Raw genomic sequence first — 19,311 nt, forward strand, 5'->3', positions numbered from 1 at the left:
GTCTGGCTACGCCCCTGCAGTGGAGATAACCAGTTTTCTCCGCTGAATATTGCTGGTTAGCTCCTAGTGTATAACTGGCTATATCACGTGATTTATCCAGTGCCAATATTTAAATAGAGCCGCATAAATAGCTGTCCTTTCTTTAACCACTAAAACGATAGTGCTGAATATCAGCATAGCCAGTTAACTATCTAGGTTTAACGCCGATGGTGGACAGCAAAAACACTGCCTGCTGCCAGCTGAATATCAGGCCCATGATTACTAGGCTGAATCCTTGACAATTGGCACTACTACAAAGTTTCAACTTGTTCTAATTTAATAATTTTCCTATTTTTTGTTGGAGAAACATTCAGTACATATAATTTCAAATCTAGGTTGGCGTGCCAAAATAAAAGCATTGATATGGAACAGTGAGGACCTCTTGAGTTTTTCAAAAGAGAAAATAACGTAAACACAGCCAATGTCTGTTATTTTTCCAGATATAACATGTTTTGTGATTTTTACAAGCCAAAGTCTTTTAAAACATTTTCTGTAATTTGGCATGAGATCATAAAAAAAAGGCAAACAATTTTTTAGCAACATGTTCCATTTGAGCACCTTTAAAGCTTCTATATTGCTATTTTGGCTTTGTACTAGCAGAAGGAAAAGAAGTGAGAAAGATCAAAAGACGTTTGAAGGGACCAGAGATAAAACCCAGCCGTACACAGCACCACATAGTGGGAGTCTTTTACTAAAGCTTAGCTCGAGTTATCTGGAGCAGGGCCCATTTTATTCCTATGGACCCCTGCTGGAGATAACTGGGGCCAAGCTTTAGTAAAAGACCTCCATAGTAAGAACAAATGTCTTACCTAGCACCCCACCAAGCAGTAACAAGTATTTCTTAGCAACTCAAAACAGTCCAATTCACAGTCTCCAGATTCCTATCCACCAACACTGGCAAAGAATTAAATGACCAGTTTTTATGGCTCTATAAGAAAGTGTTTATTGTATCAGCACTAAGAGATAGGGATTCAGCAATCAGCTTTGTGCTGAACCTTATATAGCATTACAGTGCTGTGATTAAGTGCAACCCAGGATAATACATATATGGCTTATTAGTGCTTGCACATAATACTGATTAGTAACATAATACTTGCTAGTCTTGCTAGCGTCTTCTCACTAATGAGTGTTGCCCTCTAGCCAGGGCCACCGAGAGACTGGGCCGGACCTGGGGCAAGGCCGCCCCTGGACCCCGCCCCTGCCACCCTCGTCACCCCGCCCCCCTGAGGTCGCCGCTGCCGCTCCCCCCTTCACCCCCCTGAGGTCGCCACTGCTCCCCCCGAGATTGCCGCAGCCACTGCTCCCCTCTCCACCCCTTGAGGTCACCGCAGCCACTGTTCCCCCTCCACTCCCTGAGGTCGCCTCCACCGCCGCTCCCCCCTCCACCCCCCCCAAGGTCGCTGCCTCCACTGCCCCCCTCCATCCGCCACCGGGCCGGGCCCCCTGCATTGAAATCGCAGTCTCACCTCCGTGAAAGCAGCGCTAGAGGCAGCAGAACGCCTGCAATCGGCCCTCCTTCCCTCCTTGTGTCCCGCCCTCGCAGAAGTTATGTTAGACGAGGGCGGGACACAGGGAAGGAAGGAGGGCCAAAGGGAGGCGTTCTGCTGCTTGCAGCGCTGCTTTCACGGAGGTGAGACTACGATTTCAATGCAGGGAGCTGACGGTCGATGACGGAGGGCGGGTGGGACTGCGGCGCTGCCCCCCCCCCCCCTTGGAGGCCCGGGCCTGGGGAATTTTGTCCCCCCTGCCCCCCTCTCTCGGCGGCTTTGCTTCTAGCACTACTTAATTTGGCACGTCTTATCTACCGCGTGAACCGATACTCTCATATCACCCCCCTCCTTAAGTCGCTTCACTGGCTCCCAATCCACTACCGTATACAGTTCAAGCTTCTTCTATTGACCTTCAAGTGCACTCAATCTGCTGCCCCCCATTACCTCTCTACCCTCCTCTCCCCGTATGTTCCCACCCGTAACCTCCGCTCTCAGGACAAATCACTCCTATCTGTACCCTTCTCCACCACCGCTAACTCCAGACTCCGCCCCTTCTGCCTCGCAGCACCTTATGCCTGGAACAGACTTCCTGAGCCCATACGCCATGCGCCCTCCCTGCCCATCTTCAAGTCCTTACTCAAGGCCCATCTCTTCTCCCTTGCTTTTGGCACCTAACCACCTTCCCCATTCCTGTTACCTACACTGACTGCGTAGTCTATTACCGTTAGATTGTAAGCTCTCTTGAGCAGGGACTGTCCCTCCCCGTGTTTAAACTTGTACAGCGCTGCGTAACCCTGGCAGCGCTATAGAAATGCTAAGTAGTAGTAGTAGTAGTACTTAATTTGGCAGAGGCTGCTCCTTGTGATCTTGGGCAAGTCACTTAACCCTCCATTGCCTCAGGTATAAACTTAGATTGTGAGTCCTCCTGGGACAGAGAAATATCCAGAGTACCTGAATGTAACTCACCTTGAGCTACTATTGAAAAATGTGTGAGCAAAATCTAAATAAATAAATAAAAAATGAAACAGGCCAGATATGTGTAGTTTGCAAGTATCGATCAAGGGGTAGATTTAGAAGGTCAATACCTGACCCTTCAAACCTTCACTCATTTTTGAGGAAAACAAATTCTGCCTAAGACCAGTTTGTACCAGTATGACAGGGCTATCCTATGTGCCAGGTATTTTACAAAAGACACATCCCCATTATTTAAATACATTTCTACGAGGTCCTCCTGCAGCCAGCTGTGAGCCAGGCTGCCACATAGGACTAGCGCAGGGCTTAAATATACAACTTCATTCCCTATTTCAGAAGGAGAATGCAAGTGTATATCCCCTGAACAATGTCAGGATTAACACCTGATCCCAGGGACTTCTAGGTTATGCAAAGGTGCTCATGCTGTGCAGAGCTCTACTGCAGAGATTAGGGGAGGTCCTCTCCTTAATCAACCAACATGATCTGTCCTTCCTGAAAGTGATATTGGCAAATGATATAGGGCACTGTGAAAGCTTAGTGAAACATAGATGTGTATGTTTCTAAAATGGCAGGCATGTATATGCCATGTTTGACACTACTGATATTTTAGATGTTGAGAATTGCTGGCACATACATGCACTTTCCTACATGTATTTTTCAAAAGACTCTACATTGGCAGATCATTTTCTAAAATTCTAAGAAAACTGACATGTCTCAATTCCAATTTGTATGTTCATTCTAAAATATAGCTTTATATATAATTGCATCAGTGTGTTAGTTTCCTACTGAGCACCAGGGAAACCAGGGTTCAAAAGTCCTGCTTCTCCCAGTAACGTTCCTTTCATCTGAGGGCAGGTCACTTCATACTCCATCATCTCAAGTGCAACTTCCATTGCATGCCCACTTGTACAGGGACATAACCTGTGTACCTTATTGTAACTTGCTTTGAGCTGGAATTTGGAAAAACTGAATAATTAAATCCAAATCCTGAGTAGCTCGCATTGGTCTACGTAAGCTTCTTTGGTGGTTTATTTCTCTCTAAGGAATTAGGATAAGGAAGAATTATTTTTGTTACAGCCTTTCTAATTAAAATCACAAGGTCTAATAAGCTTTACTTGTCAGAACTGTCAGGAACCTGCTGCTAATTGGCTGACATAAATGAATTCAAGTTTTTTATACCTCCTTTTCACTAAAAGATTGCACGGTGCACATAAGGAGGCATGAATGACAGGGTTGCACACACCATTTACAGTGTTATAATGCTGTTAATGATTCCCATGGTTGAGGTTAATTTTTGGTGGTGGTACTGAGTGTATAAATCTGGAAGAACAGTTCAGACAGGTAATAGAAAAACCTCACTCTGAGGGTAATAAAGGACCAGTCATATCCTATACAGTGTTCTTAACATACATTAACAAATGGACTCTAAGAACTGACCAGTCAAAGGAAGCCTAACATAAATGCTACGCTAAAACGTATAATCCATCTTTCTTGTTTGCAGCCATCATGAATAATATGTACAAACTGAGGGGGTCTTTTGCTAAGCCGTGGTAGTGTTTTTAGCTCGTGGTAGAAATCAGCTGGCGGTAAACGCTAAGACACCCATAATCCTATGGGCATCTCGGCATTTACTGCCAGCTGATTTCTACCACAAGCTAAACTACTGCTTAGTAAAAGACCCCTGAAGCTGTAAAAAAAAAAAAGTAGTAGATAAAAAGTCTTTAAATAAGATATGAACTTTACCAGTTTGAGATAAATTTGTATAATCAACCCAGCTAAACTTGAAAACATCACTATAAAGAGAGCATCTGCATATCTTCACTTAGCACTCATAAAGATTATAAATGTAAGTTCCCAGCCTGACCTTTTCTATTAAACTGTCTGAAGTTTGATTTAAAAGGAAAACAAGGCCAGCACTAATCATTCCAAGAATGAAAATGATGCTTTGTGAATTTTGAAAAAAGCATTGAACACTCCCTCTGCGGTAATTTTCAGACATAATGGGTGATTTGCTTTCACTCACCGTGAAAGCTATGGAACAATTAGGAATTTAATTGCCAATTAACAAAATTACTATAGCAAGTTAATTGAAGATCTTTGAACAGCATAGCTCAATGTTTAGGGTATGCAATCGACACAAAAGTTTATTGTGAATTTGGCAAGTAAGTACAGGTTTGAAAAATGTGACTTCATTGATTAGCTCATGACTCCTGCTCACAGATACAGCAAATGGGTTTAGGTGTGATACTGTGTGTTGTGCTGAAGTTTATAAGAGATTAATATTGATTTTAATTTATTTTGGGGTCTTTTTACTAAGCTGTGTTAGGCAATAACATGTGCCTACCGCAGCAAAAAAATGGACTACCGCGCGATAAATAATTTTAAATATTTTTTGAGGGGACCTGTAAGGAACGGAGAGTGAGTGTTCCTATGCTAACCAGTTAGTGTATCTACATTATCATACACTAACTGGTTGGTGCACAGATAACGCAGAATATGAGGCTGTAAGTGTTCATATGGTAATTTTTAAAATGGCCATGTGCGCTAATGGCAACATTAGAACATGTCAGATCAAACAAAGTAAATTGCTGCTGTAATAGATCAATATAACATTTATCCAAAAAGGTATCTTTGCACCATCAGAGGCGGTACTCAGTACAGATCGTTTTGGCAATCCACTATTCACTTTCTTCCATTGAGACAATTTTCCATTTAACCCTACTCTATGTCTTTTAGCCAGTTTCTAATCCACAACAGAATAATGCCTCCTATCCCATGGCTTTTTTAAATTTTCTCAGGAATCTCTCATGAGAGACTTTCCAGCTTATTTTCGAAGGAGGTCGCCGGCCATCTTCCAACATAAATCGGGAGATGGCCGGCCATCTCCTGAAGCCAGCGAAATCGGTATAATGGAAAGCTGATTTTGGCCGGCTCCAACTGCTTTCCATCGCAGAGCTGGCCAAAGTTAAAGGGGGTGTTTCGGAAGGGTATGGGAGGCGGGACAGAGGCGGGACAGGGGCGTTGTTAAGACATGGCCGGCTTCAGCTGATAATGGAAAAAAGGCCGGCTCTGAGGAGCATTTCGCCGGCTTCACTTGGTCCATTTTTTTTAGGACCAAGTCTCAAAAAAGTGCCCCAATTGACCAGATGACCACTGGAGGGAATCGGTGATCACCTCCCCTTACTCCCCCAGTGGCCACCAACCCCTCCCACCCAAAAATAAATTAAAAAAAAACTTTTTCGCCAGCCTCTATGCCAGCCTGAAATGTCATACCCAGCTCCATGACAGCGGTTTGCAGGTCCCTGGAGCAGTTTTTAGTGGATGCAGTGCACTTCAGGCAGGTGGACCCAGGCCCATCCCCCCCTACCTCTCACACTTGTTGTGGTAAATGGGAGCCCTCCAAACCCCCTCAAAACCCACTGTACCCACATGTAGGTGCCCCCTTCACCCATAAGGGCTATGGTAATGGTGTAGAGTTGTGGGGAGTGGGTTTTGGGGGGGGATCTGTGGGGCTCAGCACCCAAGGTAAGGGAGCTATGCACCTGGGAGCTATTTTTATTTTAATTTTTAGAAGTGCCCCCTAGGGTGCCTGGTTGGTATCCTGGCATGTCAGGGGAACCAGTGCACTATAAATGCTGGCTCCTCCCATGACCAAATGCCTTGGATTTGGCCAGGTTTGAGATGGCCGGCCTTGGTTTCCATTATCGGCGAAAACCGATGCCGGCGATCTCAAACCCAGCCATCTCTGACATTTGGCCGGCCCCAACCGTATTATCAAAACAAAAGATGGCCATCCATATTTTTCTATAATATGGTTCGGGACCGCCTTTTGCGGCACTGGCCATATAGATGGCCACCCATATAGATGGCTGGCACTGTTCGATTATGCCCCCCCACGTCAAAAGCTTTCTGAAAATCTATGATCTCCCTTTTATCCACATGTTTATTCACACATTCAACAAACTTTAGCAGATTGGTGAGGCAAGACGTCCCTTGACTGAATCCACATTTGAATCTATTGGACAGAAAACAGAGGGTAGAGTTAAATGGCCATTTTTCTCAGTGGAGGAGGATGGATAGTGGAGTGCCGCAGGGATCTGTACTGGGACTGGTGCTATTTAACATATTTATAAATGATCTGGAAATCAGAACAACGAGTGAGGTCATTAAATTTGCAAATGACACAAAACTATTCAAAGTTGTCAAAACACATGTGGATTGTGAAAAATTACAGGGAAAACCTTAGGAAATTGGAAGACTGGGCATCCAAATGGCAGATGAAATTTAATGTGGACAAAATGCAAAGTGATGCACATTGGAAAGAATGATCCGAATCATAGTTACCTGATGCTAAGGTTCACCTTGGGGGTCTGCACCCAAGAAAAAGATCTAGGTGTCATTATATATATGCTCAAATCTTCTGCTCAGTGTGTGGCGATGGCCAAAAAAGCAAAATCATACTTGAGTTCTTTGAGTACCCTTGGATGTATGCCATCCAGTCCATGTGAGTTACTACTCTTTAATTTGTCGATGTTGTCAGTACATCTTCCAGGTTCACTGAGATTTCTTTCAGTTCCTTTGTATCATCATCCTTGAAAACCATTTCTGGTACAGATAGATTGGCCACTGTTGGAAGCAGGATAGTGCTCTATCGTACCTAAGGCGGGGCGGTGGGGCTGGTCTATCCTGGGTGCCAGCAGCGAGGGGGTGCATGAAAGAGGCTCGCACTGTTGGCTCTGCCAGTCCCCTGCCTCGGAACAAGAAGTTGATGTCTGAGGGTGCAGAGCGGACAGTGTGTGCCTGCTCCGTGTACCCCCCTTGCTTGTAGGAGGGGGTGTGTGCTGCCTGGGGCTGTGCACTGCCCAGGGGGGTGCACTGCCTGCGCTATGCCTGGAGGGGTGTGTTCCACCCCATGTGGCATATAATGTAGGTACACCGCTGGGATATTAGGTTAGATGGATCATTGGTCTGACCCAGTATGGCTAGTCTTATGTTCTTATGCTCTTACTCAGGTAAACTATGTTTGACTATGTGTTCATTAATTTTGTTCTTTATAATACTTTCCACCATTTTCTCCATCCCTGATGTCAGGCTTACCAGTCTATGGTTCCCCCGATAATCCCTGGAATACTTTTTAAAAATTGTCGTTATGTTGGCCAATCTTCAAATACAATGAATGATCTTAATGACAGGTTACAGATGAACTGTTAATCTGGTCATGAGCCCTTGAGCCCAGGCCGAGGCCTAATATATGGCTTTGGCCAAGGCCTAGGGTAGACCAAACAGGTACTATGCACTATCCCAGCCACCAAGCCCCGCACATACACAACAACCAACTAGCACCACCAGAAAATGGGAGATAGAGCATTCAGGCGGGCCTCACGGCCTATCGGGAACCCATTCACACAGAGTCCAAGCATGCGGGCCTCACGGCTGAACAGGAACCAAGTCATACACTGGGAAGGGAGAAAGAACAATGAGGGGTCCCCAAAGGGGCAGGAGCACCAGCAACGCACACAGTGCTAGCTAAGAACGCAAGGGAAAAGGGACTGACAGATGTTCCTATAGGAAACACAAGACTATGCCACCGGCAGTCAAAGATAAAGGAAGCCACACAAGAGAACACTCTAGGCTATACCATACAGCACAGAAGGGAAAAGGAAAGCCATCTAAGAATACACAATGCTAACCTCACAATACACAGGTATAAAGGGAACGGCTATATAGGAATACACATGGCTGTGCCACACAGCACTCAAAGGTAAAGGGAATTCACACACAAGAATGCACAAGGCTGGCCTCACAATACACAAGGGAAAAAGGGAACTGCAATAAAGGAATACACAAGGCTGTGCCACACAGCACACAAGGACAAGGGGAAGGTAAGCAAACAGAGAACATTGCCTTTGCACACACAGATCAGATAAGGAGCAGCGCTCACCAGAAACAGGAGACAGATACAGCAAAGAAGGAATTAAAGCAGGCAAAAGGAAAAGTGCTTCAAAACACAACCTACCAGAAGCAGGGCTTACACTGCAGACAAAGGGTTTATTTATTTATTTATTTATTTATTTGTTTATTGCATTTGTATCCCACATTTTCCCACCTCTTTGCAGGCTCAATGTGGCTTACAATGCATCATGAATGGTGGACATATATTAGAAAATAGACATTTAGTGTTACAGAAGGATCTTGGGTAACATGATAATGATAAAACATAGTAGTATAACAAGCAACTATTATAAGACAGTTCTGAATATATGTGGAGGAGTTGTGTATATTCACATTGGTTGATCTTTGTGGTATGCCTTGTTAAAGAGATGGGTCTTCAGTAGTTTGCGGAAGTTCGTTAGTTCGTAAATTGTTTTTATGTTGCGCGGCAATGCATTCCGTAACTGTGTGCTCAAAGTAGGTAAAGTTTGACGCGTGCATTAGTTTGTATTTTAGACCTTTGCAGTTATGGAAGTGTAATATGCAGGACGATCTTTTGACATTCCTGGATGGTAGGTCTATCAGGTCTGACATGTAGGCTGGTGCATCTCCGTGTATGATTTTGTGAACTAGGGAGCATATTTTGAACGTGATGCGTTCTTTAAGTGGGAGCCAGTGTAGTTTCTCTCATAGGGTTTTAGCACTTTCATATTTTGTCTTACCGAATATGAGTCTGGCTGCAGTGTTCTGGGCTGTTTGAAGTTTCTTGATTATTTGCTCTTTGTAGCCGGCGTAGAGTGCGTTGCAGTAGTCTAGATGACTGAGCACCATTGATTATACCAGGTTACGGAAAACAATCTTTGGGAAGAAAGCTCTTACTCTTTTTAATTTCCACATTGAGTGGAACATCTTCTTGGTTGTGTTTTTCATGTGGTTCTTGAGTGTTAGGTGTCGATCGATGGTAACTCCAAGAATTTTTAGGGTATCCGAAATTGGAAGGTTCAGATTTGGTGTGTTAATGGCGGTAAATTTGTTCTTATTATGTTGAGAGGTGAGTATTAGGCATTGGGTTTTTTCTGCATTAAGTTTCAGCCGAAATGCATCCGCCCATGAATGCATGATATGAAGACTTTGGTTGATGTCGTTGGAAATCTCCTTTAGATCTTGTTTAAATGGGATGTAGATCGTTACGTCGTCTGCGTATATATATGGGTTGATGTTTTGGTTTGATAATAGTTTGGCCAAGGGTATCATCATTAAGTTGAATAGAGTCGGTGAGAGGGGGGATCCCTGTGGGACTCCGCATTCAGGTATCCATGCGGCTGAGGTGGTCGAGTTAGATGTCACTTGGTATGATCGTGTGGTTAGGAATCCCTTGAACCAATTGAGAACGTTGCCTCCAATTCCGAAGTGCTCAAGGATGTGTAGTAGTATTCCATGATCAAACATGTCGAAAGCGCTTGACATGTCAAATTGTAGAAATAGTATGTTCTTCCCAGTTGCAATCGTTTGTTTGAATTTGGTCATGAGAGTGACTAGTACTGTTTCAGTACTGTGGTTAGACCGAAATCCTGACTGGGAATCGTGGAGTATTGAGAATGTATTTAAATAGTTTGTGAGTTGTTTGGGAAACTTAAACTGGAATGGATACAAGGGACAAGCTTACCACAAACAATACAACACCAGCCAAGCAGAGAATAGACCCAGGTGCAGTATAGTGAGACAATCAAGCACACGCTGGGAACACCCAGCACTCACACTGAATCTACAAGCTATGAGGAGAGAAATCAAATCTCCAACATGAACACAGTGTGCACTAGCACAAACAGAGAGAGAGGAAAGCTGCTTCAGCTGACAGCAATCAAACGCTAAAGCAAGAGAGGTAAGAAGAAGTAACATAGTAACATGTAACATAGTAGTTGACGGCAGATAAAGGCCCGAACGGTCCATCCAGTTTGCAGTTCAGGCTTCTGACGTCTGTTGCTTCAGCCGTCAGCTCAGCCACTGACAAGCCAATCAGGAGCGAGTCCCAAACATTCCCCTGCCTGTCTAGCAGAATCATAACATTAACAATAGGAGACCTGCAGTTTCACTTTTGATCCCCTTCAGTACCTTGGGGTGTATACCATCTGGTCAAGTTGGCTTGTTGCTCTTTAATATGTCGATTTGGCTTATTACATCTTCCAGGTTCACTGAGATTTCTTTCAGTTCTTCTATATTATCAACCTTAAATACCATTTCTGACACAGGTAGCCCCCTTACATTTTCCTTAGTAAAGACTTAAGCAAAGCATTCATTTAGTTACACTACTATGCCCTTATTCTCCCTAAGTGCTCCTTTTACTCCTTGATGATCTAACAGTCCAACTAACTCCCTCATAATCTTTCTATTTCTAATGTTCCTGAAAAGGTTTTTGTTATGAGTTTTCACCTCTGTAGCAAGCGTCTTTTCAAATTCTTGTTTAGCCTTCTTTATCAGTGCCTTACACCTAATTTGCCAGTGTTTATGCTTTTTTTTTTGTTTTTTACATTTTCTAAAAGATGTCCTTTTGGCCCTAATATCCTTCTTTACCTCCCCTTTTAATCATGTCGGCTGTCTTTTTGCCTTCCTTTCTCCTTTTTTGATACATGGAATAAATCTGGCCTGGGCTTCCAAGATGGTATTTTTAAACTATGTTCAATGCAGTTGCTTCTTTTAGTTTATTTTTTTTCCTCCATTTCCCTCATTTTATCATAGTTGCTCATTCAAAAATTAAATGCTGTTGGAATAACATATAGGGGCATAATCGCACGGGGCCGGCCATCTATATGGTCGGCCCTCTCTAAGGCCGGCCCTGTAAAGTGGCATACCTGACCGTATTATCGAAACAAGATGGCCGGCCATCTTTCGTTTCGATAATATGGTCGGGGCTGGCCAATTCTCAACATTTGGGCTGGCCTTAGAGATGGCCGCCATTGGTTTCCAGCGATAATGGAAACTAATGGCAGCCATCTCAAACCCGACCAAATCCAATGCATTTGGTCATGGGAGGAGCCAGCATTTGTAGTGCCCTGGTCCCCCTCACATGCCAGGACACCAACCGGGCACCCTAGGGGGCACTGCAGTGGACTTCAGAAAAAGTTCCCAGGTACATAGCTCCCTTACCTTGTGTGCTGAGCCCCTCAAACTCCCCCCCCCAAAACCTACTCCCCACAACTGTGCACCACTACCATAGCCCTTACGGGTGAAGGGGGGCACCTAGATGTGGGTACAGTGGGTTTGTGGTGGGTTTTGGAGGGATCCCATTTACCACTACAAGTGTAACAGGTGGTGGTGGGGGGGGGAATGGGCCTGGGTCCATTTGCCTGAAGTGCACTGCAGTACTCACTAAAAACTGCTCCAGGGACCTGCATAGTGTTGTCAGGGAGCTGGGTATGACATTTGAGGCTGGCATAGAGGCTGGCACAAATATTTTTTTAAAAAATTTTGGATGGGAGGGGGTTGGTGACCACTGGGGGAGTAAGAGGAGGTGATCCCCGATTCCCTCCAGTGGTCATCTGGTTAATTGGGGCACTTTTTTGAGGCTTGGTCCTAAAAATAAATGGACCGAGTAAAGCCTGCAAGGCTTCGTTCTGTTTCTGTGAGTCTGACGTCCTGCACGTACAACGTGCAGAACGTCAGAAACAGAATGAAGCCTTCGCGGGAAGAAGAGGACCTCCTCGTCTGGTGGGGATTGGGGTCCTCCGCCAGCAAAGGTAGCCCACGGCGATGGCGGGGGAGGGTTGGCGGCGGGAGGGGGGTCGAGAGGGTCATCGGCAGGGGGGTCTAGGGCCAAATCTACGGGGGCCCAGGCCCCCCTGGCTCCACATAGCTACGCCACTGATATGTATCATCTCCACAGTGCTATAACAATAGATTTATATATTATGTTACTGTAATTCAGTTTGCCATATAGCTATTATGGGGTTCAAAGTTGTTGTCTATTATAGATTGAAATAGCTGTTTTGAATAAAATCAGCATGTTATGTTTGTCTGACATACTGATTTGTGGAGGTATGACACAATTGGACAAAATAGTCTTTAGTAAGACACGATTTAGATATGACTTACAAAGGATGGCCAATGAACTTTATTAAAGCAAGACTGCAGTTCTCTGTGTACTTAAACCAACACTATTATGGCTTCCAAATGTTAACCTTCTACCATATAAATTGCTTCAAAATGTAGACAGTTGATCTCTGACCCCCAGGTAATGTCTTAGAGGCCATTTTAAATATTATCAGAGGGCACGACTTGCCTGGGTAAAAAGATTTTGCAGAGAAGAATTCGATTAGCTAATGTAATTGATTGATTCAGCTTTTTCCAGCATGATGTTCCTCAACAGGGACTAAATACAATGATTTAAGAAGGTCTGAATTGTCCTATTAAAAACTGATGGATTGAAATTGATGTAAACCCTCATTACAGTTGGAGGCTTGTATGGTCACACAGCAAATCTGGATTAAATCCAGAGAGTATTTCATTCTTTTTTATTGAAACACTAGAGAAGAGTAAGTGAAGGATAAGACTGAGTCCAAATAGGTTCCATCCTCTCTGTTAGATTTTATTATGACAACAATTTTGTTGCATTAGTTCTGCCTCATTGAGTTCTTGAAATCAAGAACCATTAACAGGCAATTAATTTCAGATTTGGAGTATTCCAGCACTGATCTACACAGCACTCTATTTATGCTGAAAATGAATATCTGTCTTGCATTGAATTCAGTCATGCAATGCAGTGATTCAATGATTCAAAGAAAAGAGTAGCACCAAAAGGGACACATACCTATTGGGCATTAAAATAAAGCCTTCCTCAATTATTTAAAGCCAATCCAAAAGCCCAAAAAAGAGGTATCATTTAAACTTTTTCAGCAGCCCAAACCATTGCATTTCCACATTATAAAAACTTTTGGTGCTGCTCTTTTATTGTAATCATTGAATCACTGTATTGCATGACGATTCAAATCTGTCTGACTGGGCTTAGCTGTGCATTTAAATGGCATGGTGTTTTTTATGAAGATTTTGCACACTATTTATATTTATTTGTCTGTTTTTTAAAGTTATTTTTGTGCATGTAGTAGACATTTTTATGTTTTAATATTTTTGTATTATGCGTTGATGATTTTATTGATATTATTTATTATGGTTTATATGGTTTTAATTAATACATCTATGTATCTACTAGTTTTTACCCCTGATGCAGCCTTTAGGTGAAATGTGGCCAGGTCAGGTGACTGTTTCAATACACTGCACAGCGCTTCCGAACTGTTGGGTTGCTTGTCTATTATTTAAATCATCATCTAGAGGAACAAAAAGCAATATGTCATAAGCATATGGATAAAATTTGACATGTCTCCCAAGGATTTGTTCTATAGATATTTGAAAGAGATGTTGAAGTTTCTGGACTCTAGCGTGATCCTCTTTAAAAAAATATATATATTTATTGAAATTTCAAAAAACATATCAAGAAACATGCTTGAATACAGAAAACAGGAATTAAAAAAGTAAAGAAAAATTCTAATCAAGAAAGATATAATGGAATTGGAAAAGGTGCAGTGAAGGACGACTAAAATGATAGCGGGGATGGGACGACTTCCCTATGAAGAAAGACTAAGGAGGCTAGGGCTTTTCAGCTTGGAGAAGAGATGGCTGAGGGGAGACATGATAGAGATATATAAAATAATGAGTGGAGTGGAACAGGTGGATGTGAAGCATCTGTTCACGCTTTCCAAAAATGCTAGGACTAGGGGGCATGCGATGAAACTACAGTGTAGTAAATTTAAAACAAATCGGAGAAAATATTTATTCACCTAAAGCGTAATTAAACTCTGGAATTCGTTGCCGGAGAACGTGGTGAAGGCGGTTAGCTTGGCAGAGTTTAAAAAGGGGTTAGACGGTTTCCTAAAGGACAAGTCCATAAACCGCTACTAAATGGACTTGCTCCGGGAATAACATGTATAGAATGTTTGTACGTTTGGGAAGCTTGCCAGGTGCCCTTGGCCTGGATTGGCCGCTGTCATGGACAAGATGCTGGGCTCGATGGGCCCTTGGTCTTTTCCCAGTGTGGCATTACTTATGTACTTATGTACACCTTTACAAAGGTACTACAAAAGGAAATAGACTCTGAGTCCCTTTTACTAAGCTGCATAGGTGTGTACGCACGTCCTACATGCGTCAATTTTGAACTACTGCCCAGATACCCCGTGGCCTGGGCAGTAATTTCATTTTTTACACACATCCACTAAGTACGCCAGATATTTTCTAGCGTGCAGTGCTAACTGGACGGCAATTGGCATTGTACGTGTGTAGACTATTATCGTCTGGTTAACATGTGAGACATTACCGCTAGGTCAATGGGTGGTAATAAGGCCTCAGACCCAAAATGGATGCACAACAATTTTTATTTTGCTGCACGTCCATTTTTGGCCAAAAAAAATAAAAAGGCCCTTTTTTGCAGGTGTGTTGAAAAATGGATCTGTGTGTATCCAATACACGCGTCTATACCAGCGTAGGCCATTTTCAGCGCACCTTGGAAAAGGGCCCCTCTATCTCTTAACCCCCCAAATCAGGCAGAGAGAGCTAAAGAAAAAAAAATAGGAGGAATCTGTAAAGGAAAAAAAATGAAGTAAATGGTGCCTAAGCATTATCTGTAATCCGTACTTTTCATCACTCTGACACAAGATGAATATCAGTAGTCCCAGGTTGAAAAGGAAATTTAGTATCAAGTAACGATTGCAACTGTTTAGTGTCAAAGAAAATATATTTAATGTTATTTATACCCCACATTAGCCCGAAATAGACTCAAGTTCAATGTGGTTTACAAAGAAACAATAAAGTGAATAAAACATAATAATTTACAGAATATAATACAGATTACAATAACTTCAAAAAGCAAATTAATACATATGTAGTAAGTAACCAGGCATTTAGACTATTTCAAGGGCAAATAATCAATAGAAATCAAACAAAATAAAACATGGAAAAGAAAATAAGATGATACCTTTTTTATTGGACATAACTTAATACATTTCTTGATTAGCTTTCGAAGGTTGCCCTTCTTCGTCAGATCGGAAATAAGCAAATTCGAAAGCTAATCAAGAAATGTATTAAGTTATGTCCAATAAAAAAGATATCATCTTATTTTCTTTTCCATGTTTTATTTTGTTTGATTTCTATTGATAACCTTAAGAGTGGACTAACACGGCTACCACACTCCTCTACTTAAGGGCAAATAAATAATTATGGGTTGATCTTTGAGATCATAATTAGGCAGGACTTGATAGGAAACAAGATTAAGAAAAGTGTGTTTGTAAAATTCAAATAATCCCACCAAGCATATCACTGGAAATCGAAGAAAGCATATACCACCATTTTGTAGAACCCTGTTCCTCTGAGCCAGGAATTGCTTCCTGCATTCCTGCTTCTCAACCATGACCCTTTTTATTCACATCTACTACTTCCTTTCCAGGAGGAAAGATGAGAATTCCAATGAGAGAGGATTTTCAAATGATAGTTTGGACTTAACTAGACTGTTAGAGACCGCCGAGGAAGGGGCGGTTAAATGGGAAAGCTTGTTAATATATTTTGTTTGCTCAAGATAAGAATTTGGTAATGAATCGTCATTCTACGCATGTAGATGATTACCACACGGTTAACGCATGAGACCTTATTGCTAAGTCAATGGCTGGCGGTAAGGTCTCAGATCCCAAATGGATGTGTGCCAATTTTTATTTTGCCGCACATCCATTTTCGGCAAAAAGTTTACAAAAGGCCTTTTTTTTACTGGCGCGCTGAAAAATGGATCTGCACACACCCAAAACACGTGCCTACACTAGCACAGCCCATTTTTCGGTGCACCTTAGTAAAAGGGCCCTTAAGTGATATTCACTAGCATACATGGAGAGCATGCCTTTCTATGGCAGAGAAAACTAACAACTTATAGCAGCAGCTTCAGAGAGCATTTTCCATCTCACAGATAGGCTGCAGAGAATACCTTCTCCTGCTTTAGACTTAATCCCACCCACCCTACCCCTCTACCCACCCACCCCTAGAGTGACATGTCTTATATAACCTCCCTATCAACCCACTCATTACTTTACCTCACCCATTTCTATTCTTCTATCACCTTCTCCCACTACTCCAACCAGAGTTACACCTAATCACACTGACCACCCTTCAACATCTTCAGTCCTTCTGTGACTGTTTTGTGCTTGACTGCTTAAATATTTTAAATTTAAATGCTTTACTTTTTGTCTATTAGATTGTAAGCTCTTTGAGCAGGGACTGTCTTTCTTCTGTGTTTGTACAGCGCTGCGTACACTTTGTAGCGCTCTAGAAATGTTAAATAGTAGTAGAACTGTTTTCTTTGGTTAACACTTACATTAATGGCAAATAGCTCTAGAAGCAGAGCTTCCAATGCAGGTCTGGCTTTTATTCATTGTAAATATTTTCTCCTAACAGCTCCTTAGTCAAAACTGAGCATATGCAATTCTCAGATAGCTGTAGTATGCATTGAGACTTGTTCATAAACGCCACTGAGATATCCTTGGGAAGTTTTCTCATCACTTCACAAGCTGTCATTTCATGGAAAGACACCAGGACTTTACAGTGTGCTGTGAGATTTTTCTCCTTCTGTCATCACCTAGGGCTCTTCCTTTCTCATTGGCAAATTTACAAAGAGAGGATCCCCATTTTACTCACTGTTCTACATGTTCACCAGTCTAAACATCTGTCACAAATGAATGTTTTGTTTTCCTGACATTCTTGTTTCAGTCCAGTCTCCTGCAAACTCTGAGTCTCTCAATTTCATTCAATGCACCAATATGCACGTACATTGCTTCACCGAAATATAGCTAAGTATGAAAACAATCCCTCTAGGGCAGGTGTCCTCAAAGCTAGTCCTTGAGGTCCACAAGCCAGCCAGGTCTACCCAGCTGGAATTGAAAAGCTTCCAAACTTTGCACAACACAGCAGCTAGATTTCTCTGTAATGCCTCTCGATTTGGAGCATTGTTCACCTCTATTAAAATACCTTCACTGACTTCCTGTTCGTTTAAGCAATCAATTTAAAATTCTGTGCTTAGCTTTTTAGGCACTCCATTTGGGTTTTCCATGATATCTCTCCAATCTGATTTTTCAATATACCCCCGCTAGACAGCTTCGTTCCATGGATGTCCTTTGCTCGGTTCTCCCTTCACCCAAAACAGCTCATTATGAATCAACGAGGCATTCCACCTTCTTTTTCTTGGCTCTCAGTCTATGGAATTCCATACCTCAATCTATAAGTGGGTTGACTCTTTTTAAACCATTTGAGATTGCCCTAAAAACTTTTTTCTTTGAGCAAGCTTTTTTCCCCTCTCTGGGTCGATAGCACCTAGGGCAGTGATTTGTTGAGGAGTAACAGTTTGTCACTTATTTATGTGTTTATTTACTATTATTCTATGTATGCTATAATTTAATTTTATTATTGGAATGAATGTTCTTTTGTCTTCTGTCTTTGTTTTCTTTACTATCAATTAACGACATTCCTTTCTTTCTATGTTTTTAGTCTGTACATCACTTTGACCTGTTCTGGAAAGGTGGTATAGAAAGTCTCCAATAAACTATAAACTATATTCATTGTGGAAATCCTGAAAACTGGGTTGGGTTGTGGATCTTAAGGACTGGATTTGAGGACCCTCTGATCTAGGGCATGCTTACAACACTTCTGTGGGGCATTATCACCATGGTTCAAAATAAAGGGGCTCATGTTCTCTAGGACATGTGACACAGATGCTGTGTATGCTTTCAAGTATGACTCTATGATTAAGAAAGTATTCTACTGTATACTTAGGGTTACCATATGGCTCCAGAAAAAGGAGGACGGATTGAGCCAGCCGGGTTTTACTTCCATTGCTTTCAAAGCAATGGAAGTAAAACCCGGCTGGCTCAATCCATCCTCCTTTTTCTGGAGCCATATGGTAACCCTATTACTTATTACAAATTGTGAGTATTAGATGAATATAAGAAAGCAGTTACAGTAGTCCAGAATCTGATGGCTACTGTGTAATTACTGTTCTGCAAATATTATTGATACAATGGTAGAAGATGAACAGCATTTAAGGCTGGTGCTGAAAATCTGAAAACAAAGGTACCGATATTTAGTGTCTGGCTAGAATTGCTTTGAAAGTTATCTGGTTAACTTTAAGTAGGTAGGGATACACACAGAAAAAATATTGGTTTATTTTCAGAAAATTTCCCCCGTTTTCAGGCATTATTTTAGTACATTTCATACATTTGTTTTCATAAATATTTTATGCATGTTAGAACTTTTCAACATACATTAATTCATTAGTATCTGCACTCATCTCCAATCCCATCCCCTTGAACAGCACCAGCACTCCCCCCTCAGACTCCTATTCACTATCTCCTGTTCACACCCCAACTACAACTCCTCCCTGATCACAATATTTTACCTATTCCCATCAACCCCACCCCCAATCAATGTAAACGCCTAGATATTTGAGGGTGTCAACCACTTAGACAGGGGTTCCCTGAAGAATGGGAGTGGTAGTAGGGAAAGACTGATGTCCGGTAACGCAGAATGCCACTGTGTTTTTTTTTACCTTAATGCATGTCTTATTTTACCTTAAAGCATGCTGTTTTACTGCAACATCAGCCACATCATAATGAATACAAAGCAGGCTGTTATTATGCAAGAAACCCCATCCCTGAAGATACCCCCACAGACCCTCTCTTCCAGAAGAGAACCCCATCACCTGAAAATACTCCCAGACTGAGAGAGGCAGGTGCAATCCTTAATCACTCCTGTCCCCTAGTCTACCAGCATCAAAAAAGGCAATGGTTGACCCCTAGCTGTAGTG

This window comes from Microcaecilia unicolor, chromosome 1, assembly GCF_901765095.1.
Source record: "Microcaecilia unicolor chromosome 1, aMicUni1.1, whole genome shotgun sequence".
In the NCBI taxonomy this organism is placed as follows: domain Eukaryota; kingdom Metazoa; phylum Chordata; class Amphibia; order Gymnophiona; family Siphonopidae; genus Microcaecilia; species Microcaecilia unicolor.